Source organism: Mustela nigripes, chromosome 4 (assembly GCF_022355385.1).
Source record: "Mustela nigripes isolate SB6536 chromosome 4, MUSNIG.SB6536, whole genome shotgun sequence".
In the NCBI taxonomy this organism is placed as follows: domain Eukaryota; kingdom Metazoa; phylum Chordata; class Mammalia; order Carnivora; family Mustelidae; genus Mustela; species Mustela nigripes.
This window is the reverse complement of record NC_081560.1, coordinates 183,700,177-183,723,921: the sequence shown is the minus strand read 5'-3', so window position 1 is coordinate 183,723,921 and position 23,745 is coordinate 183,700,177.

Sequence of the window (23,745 nt, the reverse complement as noted above, 5' to 3'; positions counted from 1 at the left end):
GGAAAGCATAATTACAAGTAATCATTGGCTGGAAAGGAGCTAGTTGTTTTTGTAGAGCAAAACGTCGCTCTGAGTCCCGCGAAAAAGGCAGCCTGAGCGGCAGCGGTGAGGGCACAGAACCATCGAAAATAACCACGGCGCGAGCCCAGCACTATTTATTTCTATTTATTAAGAACTCTTTGTCTACCTTAATGTTTTCCTGGTGAAATCATCTTAATTTGAGCCCGCATTTTCTTGGGCTAAGATCATTATGTAACTGCTACTTAGAACCAGCCGCTATTTTCTATACATTTGTTGGTCAAACAGTTAGGGTGTCTGTGTTTTCCAGCCTGACTGAGATCTTTCCATCAAGCAGCAGCTCCTGGTTGGATCCAAGGAGCCATACTGATGACACACCATGAGCCTCCCCCAATCCAAGAAAACAAAGAGAGCTTAGCAAAGCATTAACTTTTTAATCCCCCGCCCAAAGACTGTGACCATGAGAAAGGACAGGGCTGTTTCATCCTTAAGGGTGGCAGAGAATGAGGCCTGGGGCAGGGGTTCTTACGGATGTTCCCTTCTGGATGGGACTGTGGCTGAGGCCAGAAATTCCACCCACCCTGCTGCTTTTGTTTACCTTCCTTGTAAGTTAGAAGGACCCCCCTAGCCTGGCCGAGCACTTTAAATGTTCCAAAGTGCAGCGGGGATGACCGACCACCCCCCCATCTGAGCCTTGTCAAGTTCAGAAGGGAGCCAGGGTATTAGCCCCATTTTGCAGATGTGCAAGTTGAGACTCTGGAAGGGAAGGGACTCCCCAGAGGTCCCACAGGGGAGGGTCCCCCCGCTCCTTCATCCAGCCCCGACAACAGACTTACGTGATACCCAATTCCCCAGCTCACTTACTTCATGGGAAAGCCACCTGCGTGGTGCTGTTGAACCAGAGCCAAGCAGGTCCCGACACAACGAAGGGGGCCCCGGGCTCAGCCCCCAGACTCCCGGCCGGTGCAGAGGCTCCCACCTGACATGGAAGGCAGCCGTGCTCCCTGCATGAAGAGAGACAATCAAGTCAGACGCCCCGGCGTCGTGGCATCGCTCACGCACCTCACTCTGACGGATTTGTGGACGGGCCCGGACGTGGAGGGAGGTGGCGGGGAGCAGAGATGGGGAGAGGTACACCAAAATCGAATTTTCAGCCCAGCCGTGAGAAAAACGCCCTTCTGGTGACTCGACCTAATAATCACAGGGTGTGGAACACGTGAGACAGACGGTGGGAAGCCAGCGAAGTGCAGGACACACGGGGAATGCAGCTCCTCCCACGACCTTCCAGCCGTCCGATTCTGGGCCACCACTTCACGTCAATTTTATTACTACTTTTTTTTGAGCCTTGATGTCCACATCTGGAGAACGGGACTAACAATACCACCCGCCTCCCAGGGCTGTTGTCACAGCAGGAGACGGCCGAGGTGAGGCACCCAGCAGAGTGCAGGGCACACCGGAAGGGCTCTCTGTGCGGTTTTCACGGGATGAGCCACAGGAAGCCAGAGGAGGGCGAGACCCACGGTCCCCGGTTCTTAAGCCCCTGGAGGCTGTGGGAGCCTCGCTAACCCTTCGAGGCTAGGGGGCAGTTCTCCAAAATGCTAACACCCCAGACCTTGTCACAGCCGTCCAGAAACTCAACCAGCCTCCTGCCAGGGGCTCATTTTTAATTAAACTTTGATGGAAGACCCCGTTGGAGCTCTGTTTTTTGGTACATTTGCTTCTCACATAGACTCAAAGCTCTTCAAAAACAACTTTGGGATTCAGAGGTGCCTGGGTAGCTCAGTCAGTTAAGCAACCGCTCTTGATTTCGGCTCAGATCATGATCTCAGGGTCGTGAGATCAAGACCCACATTGGGCTCCGCATGGGGGTGTGGAAGCTGCTTAAGATTCTCTCTCTCCCTTTCCTCTGTCCCACCCCCCCCCCCCCCCCAGAAAGTCTTTGGGATTCAGTAGCATATCAATGTTGCTTATAAAGTTGTAATATACACTCCTTCCTGCCACTCAACATTCAGGTTTACAATTACTTTGGTTTTGAGATAGCAACACCAGGATTTCATCAAAGCAGGGTCAGAAATCCCAGGCCAGCAGATATCCTTTAAAATTTAGGCTCTTAAAGAATTTCAGCTTGTCCAGGATCAGATCTTCACCCCCTCTTGTGGAATAAAGCTCCCATAATGCTCAGCAAGACCGTATCAAGACAAGACAAGACTTCAAGAAAGAGGGTGACGATGATGATGGTGGCCCTGACGTGAGGCTGACTGTGGCGACCACATAAGGAGGGAGAAGGCTGGGTGTAAGGCTGGTCTTGAACAAAGGATTCAGCTATGCAGAGAAGGCCAGTCCATCAGTTCACATCGGTGTGCATCGTAAACGCTGGACCTCAACTGAGCCCATCGGTTTCCTCAAAGTCCTGAGAGCTGAGACAGCGCCCTTGCCTTCAGCTAGACTGGCTAGACTAGCTGTGGGCCTTCAAATTCAGAAGTCCCATCCAAAGGTTTTACTCTGGAGAAATTATCGATGCCCAATAACCACCCTAAGCGTACCGTGGGCTTGGAAAAGGCGCACACAGGAGTTACCCGAAGTGAGCAAGAATCTGCAGTCATGCTACAGATGCACACACCTGTTTTACCAAACGCCACACGTGTCCCTGCCACTCGCTCCATGGAAACTGGCACGTAGCCTGGCCCTCCCCTCCTTGGCCCCACTATTGGGTTTGTAGGACGATTTCTGAAATCACCTCTTGAAGGAAAGCCTCATTACCCAGTGACATGCTGTAATCCCAGCCAACGCTTCCAGAAAAGTTTCAATGTCCATTACATTAGCTAGCCTTAAAATTGAATACAAATCCATTTTAATCAATATGTTGTAATAAATAGATATTAAGGCGCCATAGCACTAATGTACAGATAGACTAATTAAAGCGCCAGCATGTGCAGCACTCACATACCTCAATTTTCTCTACAAAATCCTTACTGAACCGCTACTTTAAAAAAAAATAATTGCCTTTGCAATTAGAAACACTGAAGTTACATTATCGATTTTCTGCTAAAAACCTTTTTAGTAAACAAGCACAAACTACATTCATTAAATGTAAGTGCTTGGAGCTATGGTGTGAAATTCAATTCAGCCATTATCATGAATTACACTGATTATTGCTATAATTATTTTCTCTTGGATACAACTGCATTTCTGTCCCTTGCTAGTTCTGTTGGACATATAACCATGTTCATTTTATAGCTAATAATACTCAACTGTAGTCCCAGCAATTACTATCACTTATACAAATCATTAAGTTAAGCTACGGGTACCTAGTAAGATTCAAAAAAATTAAGTAAAACATCCTTTTTTACCCTTGAAATAACTAATAGCATTAAAGAACAAGGAAAATTACAGATGTTAACCGATTTATGCTGCAAGCTTTAATCACCTGTACTTGACTTGTCAGAAATTTCTGCTGTCCTAAACATGCATTTTGGGAAGAAATCCACCAACAGAGGGGTTTTGTGGGGGCGGGGGGGGGGGGGGGGGGGGGAGAGGTTGCGTGTTTTGTTTTTGTTTTTGTTTTTTTACAAATGAGTAGTCGACGGACTGGATGCTGCAGCATTCTCAGGAAGAAAGCCATGATCATTTGGTGTGTTGCAAGAAAACAGATTCTGTACTTTGATCAGATCCCCAAAATTGGCTTTGCATTTTCTGTGTTTGCTCAATTAACTAATTAAACAGATTCCAAGGGAGAAAATTCACCTTTACTTTTTTCTTCCAGAGGCAGCTATAGCTTTTATACAGTTGTTAAAGTGAACCCTCCAGAGGAAAAAGGTGTTTTCAAAGGAGACCTCCTTTCTCCCATGGGACAAGGGTCTCACAGGGATGGGGCCAGGGTAGACATGTCTGGGCAACATTCCCTGGAAGCAAATGTAGTCTCTGGGGACCCTGATGAGGAAACCCTCAATAGGAAAACTGGTGGGACAGAAAGAGGGAGGGAAGAGATAGAAACAGTGAGGTTTTCAAATTTGTGTGTAAATGCGTGTATAGGGAGATAGAAACAGCATAACATTGCTAAGGAAGGGTTTGCAGACTCTGGTCTGCCCACATTCGCCAGCCTGGAAGGCTCTCAACCCATTTACCAAGGCCACGCTCTCGAGCCCCTACAGTAGGAAGACCTCATTTACAAAGAGCAGAAATGCTTCCTCCCAGTAGGTTTAAGAGCCCTTTGGAAACTGGGTGTTATACGCAAACAATGACTCATGGAACACGATATCAAAAACTAATGATGTACTGTAGGGTGACTAACAACATAATAAAAAAAAAAATGGAAAGTAAACTTCCTGGGTCTCATTGCTAAGCCGTCCTCAGCCTCTTTATCATCTGCCTATATATATTTTTTTACCCCCCTCATCACTGGGCACCAGAGGGCCCAACGCTGGGTGAGGCCCTGGTGGTGGGTGTGGGGGGATGGGAATCACCTTCTCAGGAATTTCACCATCTTCTCCGTAAGCAGATTTTTGTAACACACTCTATCTAGCTCATTCACCTTTTAAATGCAAAGATGAGAGGGAAGCGGCCTATAGGAATCCACGCACAAAATGTTAACGAATAAAAGAGAAGTAGGATGGCGTGGATTGGAATCCAGAGCTGGGGTTCATACACCTGGCTCAGCACCACAGGGTCCTAAAAATTGCTGAAAGCCAGCCACGATTTTGGCTCAGAGCTTCCTAGTGGCCAAAGCAAAATGGAAAACACAGTCTTAGGGACATGAGGCTCACTGCTGCCAAAAGAAGATGTGTATATAAGTAAAAATCTTTTAGTCTGAAATGAAAAACATAAACAAAATCTGGCATAAGATTTAGGAACCAAGAATTCACGGAATCTTTTTAAAAAAGCCAGATACGACTCCTTTCTTAGATTTTGTTTTTGTTTTCTCACACAATATAAACCTCTGAAGAGCGTCAGCAGGAACTCGGATGCTATTTCTACCTATAAAGAGGATAAAAAGAAAGAAAATAGGACAAAATTGTGGTGTCGGCACATCTTAAAAGCGGAGACATAGTCTGTTCACATGGCCCCAGGTGTAAATCAGGGGATTTATGCCATCCTTGTGGACTGATTAGGCTTTTTCCAAAGCATCTAAATAAATTTTCTAGCCATTTCTGCTCATTTAAAGTAGTAATAGGTATATTAATTGGTAACGCATTCAGAACAAAGACGCCATTTTACAATTCTTAAAAAATTTTTTTCCAAATCTTTTTTTTTTTTTTTTTAAAGAATATTTCTTGCTTCTGCTATCTGGGAAATTACCTGCAATAACTGGAAACAATTTTAAAATAATCAGAAGTCAGAATTCTCGGCGCCCTCCTTTTATCCATTTTAAATGAATGGGCATTTTTTTTAATTAATGCAATTGATAGTAATGACAGACCTCTATCTCAGGAAGCAATGAAGGGGAGAGATAGGTGCCCCTCTAACACAGGCAGGGTCACAGACTGCACGTGTCTTACACCCCCAGGAAGGATTTTTTTTTTTTTTTTTAAATACTAACAATTTGGCTATATCTGGCTATCTGTCTGGTTGGAGTATTTCCTGGGGAATCACATGGAAGAATTCAATGGGCGAGTTTGAGAACTCAGAAGAGGGAAAATTAAATTCCTGGAGATAGTCGAGAAGAACTTACTCATAAAGAGCCTTTTCCTGCAGGAGCTCAGAAGCATGTAATCTGACCTTCAAAGTAAAAACGGTTTGTTGCATTAGTTCTGCTCAGCTGACCATGAATACTAATTGCAGGAAGAATTGACCGGGCCCAATACCTGGGGGCAGGAACACACAAAAGTAGCCGGGCAGGGCAAACAATGAATACGGTTTAAAAAAAAAAAAAAAAAAAAAAAAACAAGCCTCCACACTCCTATTCAACTCGAGGGGTCTGCACCAAAACCCGAAATTACAATGAAGCCAGTATCTGCCCCTTGCCCCCCGGAGACCAGAGCAAAGAAAAGAGGCAGGCACAGGAGACATGGGGGGGGGGGGGGTGGTGGTAAAAATAATACATCCTTTTGCTCCCGTATCTTATTTGGCTCTCTCCTTCTACCCCCTCTTCTCTACCCACTGGGAGGAGGAGCTGTGGCAATTCCCACGCAGGGTCGGGAGCTGGACGCCTGCGGGGGCCGCTTCTCCACGGGAGACGCCTGGGTCGTGGAGAGAACCCTTTGGGGTCAAGACGGGCTTGAACCTGAATTTCAGCTCTGTGATTTAAATGGACTGGCTGGGGCTCAAGCCAGTCACCAACCCTCCCTGGGCCTCAGTATCCTCCTCCGTAAAATGGGGACAGAAACCCCGAGATCACGGGATCTGAGGACAAAACGAGAAGCCGGGCTCCGGGCAGGGCAGGCGCGGCACCAACGCGACCTTCCGAGCATCTCCCACCGACAAGGAAGTGGCTGGAAACTCCGGCCCCGCCGTATCCCGGCCCCTTCCGGGACTGGCCAAATGGGAACGGCTCAGCCAACCGCATCCTCTCTTCCTGGGCCGTGGACTTGGGCCTGGGGTCCCGCCGGCGGCCCCGCGGGGCGAGGAAGCCGGGGGCGGGGCACTAACGTGGAAAAACCCCCCCCGCAGGGGCTCGAATCGGCGCAGGCGCACTAGCTCCCACGCGCTGATTTCCCAATCAGGAGTTCTGCAAGGGAAATTCGTCGACACGGCCGTTATTAAAAATTATGTAAACTTACAAATGAATAAATTATATTAAAAACAAAGGTAATACTCAAAAGAAGGATCACTTCCTAATTATTCTACATTATTATTACATTTGTTATTATTATTTTGTATTTTATTAGTATCTGTGTACCTGAGAGTCTGGAGGAGACGCTCATGGGGAGCTAGTAGACCTCTTTCCCCAGCTCCCCCTTCAGGTTGGTAGCTTTGGATCAGTGGTGTGGGAGGATTTGGATCTGCATGAGGGGGATTGGCAAACACTCAGAATCCAGGCTATCTCCCCCCGGAAAGCAGGTTGGTAGACATCTAGCAGGACACCAGTGGAAGCAAACGTCCCCTTCTCCGTGGGAAAGACAGAGATGTGAGGTGACCATCGCAAGCTTTCCTGTTCTGGGGCGGCTGCATTCCAGGTCTGGCTGCAGTGTCCTTGGGTTCTAGAAGAACGCCCTGCAAGCTTACAGAGAATTGCCTTTGTTAGGCTGAAAACAGCTCAAAGTGGCTTCTGCATCCTGGTCTTAACCAATGAACAAGACCTAAAAACCAATGAGAACATGGCCCTCTCTCTTTTGGGGTCATGTTAATCTATCCTGAGCTAAGCATAATAATAAAGCCCTAATCACTAGTCGACCACTCTTGAAACGGTTTTTGTTTGTTTGTTTGTTTTGACTTCTGTATAATACACGTGTATCCTGGAGATATTCCTGTTATTTCTTCCTCATCGCCAACAGCAGTCCTGCCAGAGTCTGGTTGGCTGGATCCCACAGGCCTTCTCTGACTTCCACAGGACGTGGTGCTGCTCAGACACGTATGTGGCAACTCTAAGCTGTGCTTTAATTATTGTGACACCCCACCAATGGTCCCACTAGGACTTAAATGTTTACTTTTTTTTTTTTTTTAAGATTTGATTTATTTATTTAACAGAGAGATCACAAGTAGGCAGAGAGGCAGGCAGAGAAGGTGAGAGAGGGAGAGACAGGTTCCCTGCTGAGCAGAGAGCCGGATGCAGGGCTCGATCCCAGGACCCTGAGATCATGACCTGAGCCATGCCCCCTTAAATGTTAACTTGAGAGAAAGCTCTGTTCCTCAGAGAAAGATTGGGTGGCTGGTGGGAAACCTGATCATTTGGTAGGCTAAGTGATCCAAGAGCTTGTTCTTCACAGGTGGGGGCGGCCAATTACATTTCCTGGGACGATTAAAAAAACAAACAAAAAAAAAACTTTTACTCTTCAACATTTCCCTTCAAAGAAGCAGAGGCATCAACTGCTTGCTTACTCCCCCACCCCCACCCCAACTTTCTCTTTTTGCTGAATGTTCGTTCGCTTTTAATAATGGTTCCTTGAACAGTGCAGTCTGCAACCTCTTCAAAATCTCTTGGTTTTCCAGACATTGAAACGGCAGATGCTCCCAAGTGGGAAAGAAGTGGTCGTGGCAGGAACCCATTCAGAGTGATTCTCTTCCTCGGGTGTGGCCGTTGGGCTATCCTGGTGCCTGCAGGAAAGGTGAGCTTACATACAAACAATGCAGCTGGTGATTAAAAATGCATCGCCAGCTTTCACACACACCACAAGCTCCTACCATGAACAAATCCCTTCGGAAGCAGGCAGAGGTCAGAATTGCTAAAATGTCCATCTCGGCAGTGGACACGTTCAAGTGCAACTTTCTATCTCATCAAAATCCTAATTATATCCAAATTCCCATTGGCTTATCTGCCAGAAACTAGGATTTGGAGAGCAGGCTACTTAACCTGCTGTCTGCTCTATTCAATAATCTGAAAACAGACCAGGCGGCATGGAAATCACAGATAACTATTTGGATTAAGAGATGATGATCCATTTCTCAAGAGTCTGTAGGGTGACCACAGTTAAAGTGAGCTATTCTCAAGCTCACATTTTCCTCCTCTAGACTTATGATGACTCAGGTATGATTTCCATCCCGCTACAAGTTAGGGTTTTTCTTTCTGACAAGGGTCAACAAACTCAGCATCAGGCCAAATCTGGACGGCCACCTCCTTTTGTATGGCCTGTGAACTCAGAATGGGTTTTGGTTTTACATTTTTTAAAAGTTTTTGAAAGTCAGAAGAAGAATTCTCCATGACATCTGAGAATGACGTGAAATTCAATTTTCAGGATCCATAAGTAATGCTTTATTAAAACACAATCCCATTCCCCCTCATTTATGTATTATCTGTGGCTGCTTTCACACCTCAGTGACGGGGCTGAGTACTTGAGGCAGAGATTGCGTTTGGCCTGCAAAAACTAACATATTTATTATCCACCCTCTACAGAAGAAGTTTGCCCCGCCCTGCTTTAGGACAAACCCAGTTTGCTTTCAGCCGCAAGGCCCATGATGCCCGCCGCTAAAGAATTACATGGTTTTATAGCAGTTCTTCCTTTTCTTAGGCTAGAAATGTTTCTGAATGGAGTGGCAGAGTTAACTTTTTGTGGGGGGAGTTTTATTGTCACAAATGGCTCTGACAGCACACCCCAAGGGGCTTGAACAGTGCCAACAGGAGGCACGAAATAAGTTCTCTCATGTGGCTCTCATTCCCTGGCTTCCTTCACAAGGGATCACCTGCCCTTGTTTTTAGGTTTTTTTGTTGTTGTTGTTTTGAGAGAGAGAGAGAGAGCAAGTATGGCAGGGAGAGACAGAGGGAGGGAGAGAGAGAATCTTAAGCAGGTTTTCCACACAGTGGGGAGCCTGACGTGAGGCTCGATCCCACGAACCCTGAGATCATGACCTGAGCCGAAACCAAGGGTCGGACGCCCAACCAACTGAGCCACGCAGTCGCCCCTCACCTGCAACTTGTTTTTTGCTTGTCTGATTCTGTTTTCGTCCTGAGCCAGCACTTCCTGTCATGAACCCTGTCCCAACCCAGGATCTGAATGCGCCCAGCTTTGCCAGGACCTTTCCATGAGCCAGGCCACCGTCCCTATAGAGATACGAACTGTTGTTTGCTTGAAACCTCACTTGTTGGAGACAAGAGCCATCTTTCTTACTAAAACTTGGATCACGGAAGTTTTGAGGGAAAACCGTTTTCATTGAATTCAAGTGTGTATCGTAACACATTTATAGGTAAGATTTTGGCTAAATAAACCTTTGGAATTGGGTAAATTTCTACAGGCTGGTGAATGTTGAGCCCAGATATCTGCAGTAATCAAAGGGTGTATTTGGTCCATAAAAACTGGAAAGTTTTTGGAAACTTGAGGCTTTCCAAGGGCAACAAGGGGCTTTGCTGAGAATGACGCTATTCCCACACGGAGCATAGATGTATACAACAACTACAAATGGCAGATGGCGGCCTTCCATGACCTTAGGAAAATCACTAACTTCTCTGAGCCCGAGTCCCTGGGTGTAGAATGGGGATAATAATGGTCCCTACTTCCTAGAGTTTCCTTGAGGATGAAAAGAAGTTATACCTTTTAAACCCCAGAGCAGTGCCTGGCATACAATAAGCACTTACTAAGTGTTAGCGGTTGTCACTGGAGTTGGTAGCATTAATACTGAGGCCCAGAGATGGTGACAGCAGGCGCAAGCTTGCATTCTGTATTTTACTGTTGAGTCTGGTTCCTGTGCTAGACACACAAACATGGAGAGATAAGGTTCATCTCGGCATCCCCAGTGCCTGGGCCACCAGCGGACGCACTAAGGTCTGGCCAGCAAGTGCATGGCTGTCAGAAAATGTGTGTTGATGGTAACTGAACTCCAATAGATTTGTCTCCACCAATAAGCCAGCCGGTAACACATATGTACTTCCTGTGCCCAAGCAGAAAAGCAAAGTGCACGGCCTGACCCACAAGGTGCAAACATGAATCCACCTGAAAAAAAAAAAAAAAAAAAAAACAAAGAGGAAATGACGTAAAGAATGACCTGACCACCCCCTCTGTTCTTAGATATACCCGTCCCAGCTCCTGTCACTGTGGGGGCATTCATCTCCCGGGCCGGACATAAAGTCAGAGCTTTAGTGACTGCTCGCTACGAAACATACCGAGTGCTTCACACACAGAGTCCATTTCGTCCTCACAGCAACCCTGCAAGGTAAGACCTTTCATCATCCCTGGCTTGCACGTGAGGAGACTGAAGCACAGAGAGGTTCGGTCATTTGCCTAAGGTCACATAGTTAATAAGTGGCAGAAGCAGGATTCAGACTTGGAAGAGTCTGGCTTGGGAGCCCAAGACCTTGAATGTTACATTATAGTGTGGCTCCCAAGTGCCTTGGTAGCTGGGTCATGTCTTAGTCATCTCTGAGTCTTCAGAGTCTGGTCCAGTGCCTGGAACATAGGAGGTTGTGAGCAAGTGTTTGGTGGTTAAGCAGGATCAGACTACATATTCACCTTCAGCTTAGCATGGGGTCCGTTTCCCCTACCTCCTGCCCACCGCACCAGCCCTGGGTTCATAGGAGCAAGTCAGGCCCCCACCGCAGGCTCCAGCACTACCCCCATATCTTCCGATGTCTTAGCAAGTTTCTCTGAAAACAACTTAGCAACAATAAGCTGCCCAGCCCTTGCTGGTGAGGACTGCAGACTTACCTGTCGCCAATGAAAAGGCTGTATTTATGTCTTGGCAAAATCCGTTCATTCCTTTAAGTGCCTGGAATCCTGCAGGGAGTGTCCCAGATCCACCGAATGCATCGAATGCATCGGGTTCTCGGCGTTGCAGCGGAGTCTCTGACAGCCGACCGATGTGCGAGCTCGCAGGCAGCCCCCTCGGCCAGCTACAGCCCAGGTGGCCTGCCCGAAGGACGGCGGGTGAAAGTTGGAGCAGTGAGATCAGCGGAACTCGGACTCACAAGTTCCCCCTGGAGGTGCTTTCTGGCTTTCCTTGACAATCATGAGGACACAGATGCAGGAATGTGGGGGTTTCATGGCTTCACCACCTGCGTGTCTCAGGGAAGGGAGCCCATCACACCTCTCCCTTCGGCAGCGTCAGCCATTGCTTCCCAGCGCGGCCTTGTGTGCGGCCTCCGCCCTCAGTCTCTCTCCTCCACACTCTGATCATGCTGCGCGCTCGCTCTCGCTCTCGCTCTCGCTCTCTCAGGTTCTTTCCTCTCTTCTTTCTCCTTCCTTAGTTGTTCTATGGCAGCACCTTACTTACACATCCATTCGTATCCCTCATCGAAGGTCGCCTCTGAGGACGCCTGGGTGGCTCAGTCATTGAGGATCTGAGTCTTTGTCATGATTTCAGGGTCGTGAGATCGAACCCCACACGGAGCCCCTCATAGGGTCATGAGATCGAACCCCACAACTCCTTGCTCAGCCGGGAGTCTGCTGGAGATTCTTTTCTCTCTCTCCCTGTCCTTTTCACCCCAAATGAATAAATAAATCTTAAAAATTAAAAAAAAAAGAAAGAAAAAAGTCACCTTCTATGAGAAGACTTCCTTGATCCCCAGAAACCTTACTAGAATTATTCCCTCAAATCATGGAGTCCACACCTCTATTATAGTATATTTCAATCCATCCTGCAATTATTTATTTACCTGCCCCTTCTCTCAGCTGTGAGTCCCGCACCATATCCCTAGAACCCAGCTTTGAGCCTTGGTGCACTGGGGAAGGCGAGCATGGTGCGGGGGCGGTGGGGGGGGGGGGCAGGTGTTCAACAAGTGCGTGCTGTGCACATGGCTGTGCGCAGCCTCCCTGAACTTCATGTACAGGTGGCTCCTTTATGAACACTTCGCACTCTCTTAACTAGCAGATGTTGCGTGTGCTGCCTCTTGGACCGGAACACAAGTTTCCTGGAGAAACGATCACATCTTATAAAATTGTAGCCACTGACCCCACAACAGGGGGTGGCACATACTATGTGCTCGGGAAATAGGCAACTCTGTGCCAATTATGGTCTTTAACCCATGATTTCAAGTTCTTATAGCAAATAAACTGAACTTTCTATTTAAACCCCAGGGTTTAGCTGGTAAGTTTCCTTTGAGCCCCAGGGGAGGGAGGGGTATTCCCAGGAAGGAAAAAGGTACAAAACCCTCCCCTGGTTCACTCCACCCGGCAGGGGTGGAGCGTGGCCAAAAAAAAGAACAAAACTATTTTCCAAGGTTATTTTTTAGCCGTTCAATTACGCTGCCTGTTAAGAAAACATTGATCCTGGATGGACTGTTTCATTAATAACCTTTCTGTTAACTTCCTTTATTTCTTCTCAAACCACACAGCCCTGAGGAATGGAAGGTGTTCACTCTAAATTGTCTCCTTTGGAACAAAGGGATGTGTTTCTTTGGAAAGGTGTCTCCTTTGGAAAACTAGACCATGCTAACGCCAGCAGCCTGGGGCATACCAACAGTGAGACTTCTCAGAGACACCAGAGGATTCCATGCTGTGTGTCGGAATGTGATACTCTCAGCACCTGGGTGGCTCAGTCGGTGAAGTGTCTGCCTCCAGCTCAGGTCATGATCCCGGGGTCCTGGGATGGAGCCCTGCATTGGGCTCCCTGCTCAGCGGGGAGCCTACTTCTCCCTCTCCCTCTCCCCCCACTTATCTGCTTCTTCTTCTCTCTCTCTCCTTCAAATAAATAAAATCTTTTTAAAAAAATGCTCGGGGGGCCCCTCAACAAATGTCCATTGTCAGTGAACTCTCAGAAAAGAGGTTGACATGGACGACCCAAGGTTGAGGAAGAAAACCAGAAAAGAACAGTGGTTCAGAAGCCAGGGAGGAAAGAATTTTGGGGAGTAGAGTAGAGTGCTGACCAAGTCCTGCTAAAATCTCGTGGGGCAACAGACAACTAAACAAGCATGTAGGTAAGCACAGTCAAGAAATGCTTAGTACGGACACCTGACACAGACTTAGGACACAGAAGAAGTTTACCAGGAAAAATGACAGGTAGCCTAACATTTCAAGGATGAGCAGAGTTTGGGCAGGCAGAGGACAGAGGGTAGAGGGGCAGACTGCGAGTCATGTTCAAGGCAGGAAAAGAGCGTGTACAAAGTTCAGAGAGGAGAGGAAGTTGGTTATGGCTGGTATATGGAGGACAGGTGGACTGTGCCCCCTTCTGATGCCCTAGATGAAAATGGACCAGAGCCTCTGGCACATCTCCAGAGGGGCACCCACCCAGGCCCTAAATGATCTCTCTTCATGTAGGGTTTCACATCAGCCTGTGGTGTTCTGTCTTGTCCCAGGGATCCCAAGGGAGGAGACGCAAGTCATTCGACAGTATGCTCCCCAAGGACAGGGGTTTGTCCCCCCTTAATCACTGTCAAACCCCTGGCATCTAGTACTGTGCCTGAGACACAGTAGCTCTCAACAAATAACTGTGGAATGAATAAAGGAAGCAAGAGAGGAAGGAAGTATAGCATTGACTCCCCTGCCTGATGCACCTTTATGGTCGTCCGATCAAAACAACAAATAACCCAGGTCAGGGAACGCCTGGTGATTACGTTATTCCTGAAAGGTCACGAGTTATCCTTAAAACCCATGTGTGAGAATCAGTGTCAACTCTGGCCGACTCCTTCATTTTGTTGTAAGCATGGGCCTCATTTGCCTGTCTCCATTCATAACGAAGCCTCAGAGAGACAGGGGTGGAGGTGGGGGAGGCCAAAGATGTCATTTCCAAGTTCCATGCGATGCCTACTCTCTCCATGTGCTTTTTTCTATCTAATAAGAGCATCGTATCTTGAAACGGAGCTGGTCAGGATCTTTCCACCTTCCATTTCAATGAGGCTGTAGTTTAATTAAAAGTAGAATAACATTTACATATATAATCATCACACCTCAACAAGAGGCAACTAAAAGCTTCTTATGAATGCATATCCTGCCACCCGGGCATAGCTTTCATGAAACATCCCTGGAGACCCACTGATTCTCCATTTGGGTGATACCGATAGGCCACGGCACCATAAAACTTCCTTAAATTAGTGTATGTGTCTGAGGCTTGAAAGAGGCCTTTTCTAGTGTCGGTTTCTCATCTCTGGAACAAAACTGATCATGATCCTGTGTATAATTATTTATATGCACACAAATGTTTAGCATTTTCCAGGCTCTTCTAAACATCACTCTCGTGTTTGATCCGGGAACAACTCAGCCGGGTGCATAAGGGAAGGCATCACCCCTCATCTGTCAGGCCCTGCAAGGTGAAATGACCGGTCCCAGGTTAATGGGGGGACCATGTGCCAATATTTAATCTAGTGCCCTTTCTACCAATTCATGTCATAAGATAGTACATCCTATAGTTTTCTGGAATTATTGTCTGCCCAAAGTTAGCGTCACTTAGTTACAGAGTATTATTCTTAGTGAAGAAACAATAAGAGATGTGTATAAGATATTCATTACAGGACTTCAGGAGTTAGGGAATGTTGGAAGGACCATGGCTCAGAGAAAGGGCTCTTGAGTAAGGCTGCCTGGGTTCAAATTCAGGCTCTATCACTAACCATCTGCATGAACCACAAACCAGTTAGTTGATATCCCTGTCCCTGGTGGACGTCTGGGGTTGCCTCCATTCCCTCAGGCTTCCATTTTGGGGTCTTCATGGATCCAAGAACACTGACTCTAATGCCAGCTTCCACCGTAGCAAAAGTGATTTAAGTTAAGCCAACCAACTCAGTCCATCCCCAAGGTCATCCCATTGATTCAGCCACAGCCAAGTGACCCAAGCTAGAATAATCAGAGAGAGCCCCAGGATCTTGGAGGGAATGCACGGACAAAGACACCTGGCTGGATGTGAAGAAGGAAGCACAGAATTCTGGGAGCTGCAGGCAGCCATCTTGGACTCTTGAAAAGAATCTGCCTGAGAAGAAACTGGGCTCTGGAGAAGGCAGAGCAGATGCATGGAAAGAAACGGGGACCATGATTACACTGTCGACTGCAGCCAAACCTGCCATTAACTCTGGGTCTTTCAGTTACTTGGAATAATAAATTATTATGTGAGCCAAATTGAGTTGGGTTTTCTGCTGTGTCCAAAAACATCTTGACTAACTTATATAGTCTCCGTCATTAAATAGCAATAAATAACAGTATTTCTTCACCTTCAATAGCTCGTCGTGAGGCACAAAGAAGGTAACACAGGAATACTTTGCACGGTCCTCTTGGTGGCAAGCCCTCGAACAATGGGAACATCTCAGCACCTTTTCCTCACGGTGACGTCAGGTTCTTTGTGCCAAAAAAGCCAAGCCTTTCAAATATAAATATCACATGTAACCCGAGGGCCCCTGACGAACTATGCTTACCCACACTTTAATGCACGGGCTCATTTAGGATGTGTTACTTTAAAATTGTATCATATTAGTAAAGGCTGGAACAGGGCAGAGCTATTTTGTCATAATCACGTGGCTCGTCATTTCCAGACGTTTGGTGATTTTACTACTTTTTCCCCAGTATCCCCTGGGCTGGTGTCCTTAACCTATTATGTAATGATATTTCAGGGTCTGGGAGATGAATTGCTCCCTGCGTAAAATATGGCAGTGGATCCATACCCCTAAGCTCTGATAATTAGTTTTTAATGTAACTACAATTCTTTTGAGGAGATGTTTTCGCGCTCTAAAATCTTCTTAAAAGCATCCCTTAGGCTGAAATTAAGTTGGCAGGAGTGTCATGGAGGTCCGGGCGAGGGGCGAGTAGCGCTCAGGTTACCAGCCCGCCTGACGTGATTCATGGGCCTCGGGCAGAGAGGGGCCGGCCCTCCTCGCACCTCCGCAGCCAGGCCTGCTCCAGCTCGCAGCCGCCAAAGCAAAGGGCGAGAAGGCACTTCATCACCGAACATGACACCCAAGTAATGGTTACAAATGGCTTTTCGAGAAGGAGGAGGATGGGGGGGCGGGGGGCAATGAGTTGGGGGTTGGGGGGCGTCTACTGAGGCCTCCCATCTCTCTGCCTCAGAGCGCTCCTGTCTAAACCACGGTGGCTTTCTCTTCTATTAAGCAGCAAATATTTATTTCAGTTAAGGCATTTAAAATTCATAAGGGACCACAGCCGAGCTGTTCCTGAGGAAGAAGCGGCAGATTCCTGAGGCAAATGCTAGGGGCGGCTGTGGGCTCCCAGCATCCTCCGCTTCTTCCCCTACTGCGCGGGCAGAGGCCTCCTCGCCCTTCGCTCTGGTGATCTCAAAATGTAGGTTGTTTGTTCTCTGCCAAGACAAATGGGCCGTCCTGTCTACAGGGAGGAGGACATACAGAGCCGGGGGGTCCCGAGCGGGGACACGATCTGTCACAATGCCGTTACCAGCATCGCCGCAGCGAGCCCGTGGCGCGTTCACCGGGCTCCGCAGAGGGAAGCGAATTCGAACCAGCGCGAACATGAAGGCCCACAGGGGACAGGAAACCAGAGAATGCTCCATTTCTATGAATTCCAAAGAAATTCCAAGACCACAAATGCCCAGTAAATCTGTGAAAACATTTCCTTGCCCCCTGCCTAAAGCTACTTATAGGAAAAAACGTGAAGTGGTTTGAAAATAATACCAACTAAGGTACTTTACTTTGATCTTCAGGCCCGCACAGGGGCCCTTCGCCTCAGCAGGTCAGGGGAGGGGCAGCCCTGACGGCTCTTGTCAAGACCTGTTCCAACTGTCCAGTCAGAGAGCCTCACTGTGCAGGAGACTCGGGACCACCCTGTGAGGTCTCCATGGCCTCGGACAGATTTCTAAGGACCTGGCCAGTCTTCCCATTTCCTTGTCATTTTCTTTATGCCTTGGGCAGAAGGCCACTCACCAAGTAGGAATGCTGAGGCTTAGGAAGGAGCCCCTGGACTTATCCTCCATGTCGCTGGGTCCTGGCTCCATCCCCTGCCTTGTCCTCTGGCCCCCTCAGGGCAGCCACTCTCACCTCCCCTGCCCCAGGGGAAGCCAGACAGGAGCACAACACTCCTAAGAGCATTCTCTAGTTTCCACTCAGGACAAGAGCAGAGAAAACACAGACTCTGAGCTGTGGTCAAATCCACACCAGAAGGTCCTGCTATCCACCGTCTTTTCTCAGAATTGGTGGCTTGACACTAGTCCTTGAACTCAGTTCAGAATAATGAACCTGCAGTTCTAGACCAACAGTTCTTGAGCATGGCTGTGCTTTAGAATTTCTTGAGAAACTTTAAAAAAAAAAAAAAAACCTGTTCAGGGCACATCCCAAAATGATTGATTCCGAAGTCCTAGGGATGGCCCCAAGGCAGGCAGCGCTGTTTCTTTTAAGTTGTCTGGATGTTTCCAATGGAAAGTCCAAATCAAAAATCACTAGCCTAAAGCCTATAAAAGTAGAATTCAAAAATTTCTCAGAAAAGAGCTCAACATTCAGATCAGGACATATGAGAACTTCTGAAGAAGTCAGTTCTAATCATGCAATCAAATTGTTCCCAAAGAGAAAGGCGGGGTGTGGGGGTATGGGGGGGATCGTAACAGCAACAACAAAAATCTATTCCAGCCCCACCAGGCTATGATAGAAACTAGAACTTAACGGAGGGGGGGGACAGCAAAAGAGGTACAGAGCAAAGGAGGAAAACATGCATGTATAATATAAAATATGTCCTAAACTTATAAGAATAACTCCCAGATCACGAAACAGAATACGCATGGTACTTACAAACAGAAGGTTAGTTCCTAAGGTGGACAGAACCTTGGACTTCATCTAGTCCATCAGTAGGCCCATGCCATGTCCCCCCACCCAGGGGAGAATGCCCCTCCCAAAAATGTTACCTGTGAGGGTTTAGCTCTATTTGGAAGGTAAAAGGGGAAAGGAACATAGTTGCATCACTTTGGCAAGGTGGATAATATGACCCTTTTCCATCTTAAATGAAGAGGTGATCGTCAAAAATGAACCAGTAAATTGTACACCAGGGTTGCTCAGTCGGTTAGGCTTCTGCCTTCTGCTCAGGTCATGATCCCAGGGACCTGAGATCAAGCCCTGCGTGGGGCTCCCTGCTTAGCCTCCTTCTCCCTCTCCCTCTGCTGATCCCCCTGCTCGTGCTCACTCTCTCTCTTTGTCAAATAAATAAATAAATAAATAAAATATTTAAAACAACAACAGCAACAACAAATTGGTTCAAGCCTTCCAGTGCAAATACATTTGTCCAGGACTTTTGGATTTAATCTGAGTACGACTCAACATTCACTAGAAAACAGGTTAAAATAGCATTCCTACTTTCAAATAAATTGTGTTCAGAAACTCTGGGTTGATGAATTTTATTTCTTTTTTGCATTTATTATATTTTTTTATTATGTTACATTAGTCACCATCCAGCATATCATTAGTGTTCCATGATTCATTGTTTGCGTATAACACCCAGTGCTCCATGCAATCCATGCCCTCCTTAATACCCACCACCGGGCTCACTCACCCCAGCCCCTCCCCTCTAAAACCCTCAGTTTGTCATAAGGAATAGCATGGAGGACATTAGGAGAAGGAAGGGGAAAATGAGATGGGGGAAATCAGAGGGGGAGACTAACCATGAGAGACTGTGGACTCCAGGAAAGAAACTGAGAGATGAACTTGATTTTACACCTTCCAAAAATTCTTCTTTCCTTTTCAAGATTTATTTGCTTATTTTAGAGAGAGAGAGATTTGAGAAAGAGAGAGAGAGCGTGAGCAGGGTGGGGGTGAGGCAGAGGGAGGAAGAGAACCTCCACGTGGGGCTCCATCTCACCACCCTGAGATCATGACCTGAGCCGAAATCAAGAGTCAGACACTCCACCGACTGAGGCACCCAGGTGTCCCACACCTTCCTAAAATTCGTCTGTGGGTTATTAAACAGACGGCTCATCCAAATGGAGGGGGAAGAAAAGTATTCTTTATCGAGAATCAACATGAATTCACTTAAGAATTCCCTCCAGACAAAAAGCGTTTATGCAGCGTGGCTGGACAAGTAGATCAGGAAAAAAAATATAGAACTGGTACTGTGGTTTTCCTGGTAGCCTTGTCAACAAGGACACACCACGCACCTTGACGATAGCAGTAGATCTGTGATGGGGGAAACGCCCAAAGCTCCAGGCTGGTGCCTCCAACGGTTCCTACCTCAAAAGACTGGTGCTAAACCTGGGAAGGCTCCAGAACCCGGAGCCTTGTGGTTTGTCATCTTTTTCTGTCTATCTACCTATCTACCTGAGGTAGCTCCCTTTAGAAGAGATGTGAAATAAGGTTACTAAAAACAGAATCAGAAAATCAAAACCATGAAAAGGAAGAAGAAAAACCAGAGAAGTTTCTAAGAGTGAACATGAACTTTGACCCTGAGCTTCTCAGCAGCTAGGGCAAGAGGGGAAGCATGACTGGTTTCACTTCTGCCCACAGAAAGATGATTCATTTTTATCTTGGTACTAAATTTTGAGAAGAATCTATCCGTTGAAACCTCACACAGGTAATACAGGGCCTATCATGATGTCTTCAGGGAGGGTATCCAGCAGTCTTGAGGCACACTCAGTTCAGGACAATTTGCAAGGAGCTTAATAAAGGAAGACCTGCAAAGACACAACTAGGGCACATGGGAGCCACAAGGAGTAGTGAATACCCAGGGGCGGCTAGTGGTGGGGCTTTACCACCCCAGGCTGGAGGAGACTATGAAGGAATGAAGCCAGCCCAAGGTAACCCTTGGAGAAATGGAGCTCACTCTCCCCCTGCCTTCAGGTCTCCTGTCAGGGCTCTCACTGAGCCCAACCAGAAGCCAGGAAACCCTCTGGGGCAATCCACACAGGCAGCCTCTTGGGGAAAAGGCAGGGCAGAGAAAGGTGAAGAGAAGATCTGGAGGGAAAAAGAGAAGAGAACTGGGACAAATGGTTTCACAGAAAGTGCAAACAAGATTTGACAGCATTGCTTTTCAGAGGAAAAAAGTGAGAAATGGATTTCCAACATAATTCAGGAAGGCCACCTACAAGAGCATATGCTAATGTGATTTGGGCATGTCACTGGCTGATGAAGTAACATGATACAAAAAGTAGAATTTAGAATTCCCAGAGGACAGATGGACAATGTGTTCTTTATATTATATTCTAAAATTGATACTTCCTTTTTGGGAGGCAATGTTGGTCCTTGAAGAACACCTGGTGTGCCGATGTGTTCTGTTGGCAGCTGAAGACAGATCTGTAAGCTTTAGATCCCAAAGGAACAAGTGGCAGGGTAGGAAGGACAGTCTGTTCTGGCCAATGTTTTGTCCAGACCGAACACCAAAGATCTCAAAACATGTATTGAGGATGGTGAAAGGAAACAGGGAGTTGAACTAGAGAAGGGATTTCATAGGAACATAATAGATGCCTTCAATATCTGAGAGACTTCCAGAAAAGAGATTGTCTGGGTTTCTGTGTCGTTCCAGAATTGGAGAAAGGGCCAATGGTTTCAAGGTAGAAATCTATAAATTGCAAATCTACAAACGAAGAACCTTCTAAGGTTCTTTTGGGTTACCAAACTAAGGAATGAGCTTCTGCAAAATATAGATGTCCTCAAATCCCTCAAGTCGAGGTTAGAGATGGATGATGGTGGAATGAAGACAGTGGCCTGATCTTGAGTGTTGATTTTTACCGAGCTCCTTGCTACATGCCTGACAGGCATATATTCGTTTAACCTTTTAAGGATGTATTGATCTCCCCAGTTTCAGAAGAGAACACCAAGGATGATGGCTGGTGACTGACAGAACCAAGAACCAGGCCTGCTAATCCAACTGCAGAGCTCACATGTTCAACCAGGCTGCCCATTACCTGCTGCCACAGAAGGGATTCCCACTCTCAGTGGAAGGTTAGACTCAATTGTCCCTCCTTAGTTCCTTCTGACTCCTGAATTGAATATAATTATGGTACAATTCAGGGATTCCCCACGAGGTGATGTTTCCAGTGAGATCCTTGGCTTGGGGTAGCAGGGAAAGGAAGGATATGCGGTCTGTGGGAAGGACTGATGTGAATATCGGTGAAAAAGGAAGGACATTCCAGGAAAGGGGACCAGGAAGAGCAGAGGCAGATCCAGAATAAGGACCAGAGAGGAAAAAGACAGTGGCAGAAGACCAGTTTTAAACAGGAGCACCGGGCGCCTGGGTGGCTCAGTGGGTAAAGCCGCTGCCTTCGGCTCAGGTCATGATCTCAGAGTCCTGGGATCGAGTCCCGCATCGGGCTCTCTGCTCAGCGGAGAGCCTGCTTCCCTCTCTCTCTCTCTGCCTGCCTCTCCATCTACTTGTGATTTCTCTCTGTCAAATAAATAAATAAATAAAAATCTTTAAAAAAAAAAAAAAACCAGAGCACCATAGGATATATTACAACAAAGATACTTTGCAAGTTGGGATGCCCTTTAGGAAGTAATGGAATGGTCTACCAATAAGATGCCAAGGCAAGATCTGAAAGGAGTCAACGATTAGTAACTCAGCCTCATTTCATGGTTGCATTTCAAACTAGGGATTTGTGTCTGGACTAAGGACAACTGCAGATCTATGTTGATCTCTGGGGTCAATGAGGTTAGCTAGCTTTGCTATATTTAGGATATGTACACCTTCTTGGAACAGCTAGTTAATTAAATCAAGTTGATCTGGTCATCTTCTGTAGTAGATGCCCTTGGGTTATCCTGATAATCCCCAGTGAACCACACCTCCTAGTACCCAAGGCTTTGGGTAGACCCCTCCCCTTAAATCTGGACTGAGCCTATAACCACTCGAACCTATAAAATGCAGAAGTGACATCATGCCAGTTCTGAGCCTAAGCCTACAGAAGGCTTAGAGGTTTGTGCTTTTTACCTTTTGGGAGCCCTGTACTGCCATGTGAGAAGTCTGGCTATGCCATCTTACAAGAGACATGAAGTGGAGAGGCTACATGGAAAGGCACTGGGGAGAGAGAGGTCCTGAGGCTCTCTAGAGGAGAAAGGACCCAAATGCCAGAGAGTCCCAGCACAACTCCTGTTGAGCCAGCACAGCCCCAGAGCCTGGAACCTTTCTAGCTGAGCCACCAGATATGAGTAAAGAAACCATTATGGCCATTCTAGCCCCAGTGGAAATCGATTGGAACACAGATAGGCTGACTCTCCCACATCCCATCCAATTTCTCAATCCACAGAATCAGGAAAGTAATTAAGTGGTTGCCTTTTCAAACTACTAAGTTTGGGGTTAGTTTCCTACATAGCAACTGAAACAGGGATCTCCCAAACTTACTAAAAATCCCTTTCTGTAAGTGCTACTGCTCTCAATCCAAGAGGAAGGATTCCAGCAGCCTTGTTGGTAGTACTTAACTCCCTACCCATATATGAATGGCCTTGGCATGAAGTCTAGAACTGAAACTGGGATATATTAGGCTTGGTCCCTGAGACCAACAAGAATGGAGACAGGTCAACTCTCAGAGTTATGGGACAGCCATCTTGAGCCATGAAAAAAGAGTGAGAGAAAAGGTAAAAAGATGGTGGCCTTAGTACATCACACTTTCCAATTCTTGCTTCTCCTCCCTTACAAGGCCCTACAGTACAACATGATCCTATTTTTATTTACTCTAGTGTATAGTGAGCTGCTCTTACTAGCAACCAAAAAAAAAAAAATCTTAAGACCAACCTGTTCTTCCATCCACCCATTCCTTACAAAAGAAGCCACTATTCTCCTGAATTGCACCCATTTGTACCAAATACCGTTAAATTGGCTTTTGTGGGGTAGATCTGGCATCAGAGTGCCAGTCCTGAGAAAGGGACCAATCCACGGGCCATGGGACTAAGGTGACTACCCCACCTAGATCATCCTGACATGTTCTCCAATCAGTACCAGAATAGGACCACCTCAATCCGGAAATAGCCAATTCTTGGTCATGTCAAAGAATTCAGTACTCTAAGAAAGCAGAGACTGGACCTATACTTCAAACCTTCTCCAGAAATATGTAAGCAGACAGAGCAGAAGATTGTCAGGATAGATGTCATCATAAAGTTCCCACCAAGTGTAACTTCAAGCAACTTATCCCACCTGTCAACTTATGAACTTAAGTCAACCAGTAGAAGGTTGAGACCCATTCTTCATGTCAGTCCAATCATTGGCAGGTTAATGGAAGCTACTCATTACTTTCAGCTGGCAGCCTGGTCTCCTGGTTTGTTCTCAAGCAGCCAACTGTGGCCATAGGACCTGGGCAATTTGGTTAAACTGACACCGTGTCTTACTTGGACATGGCAAAGCATGCCCTGATGTG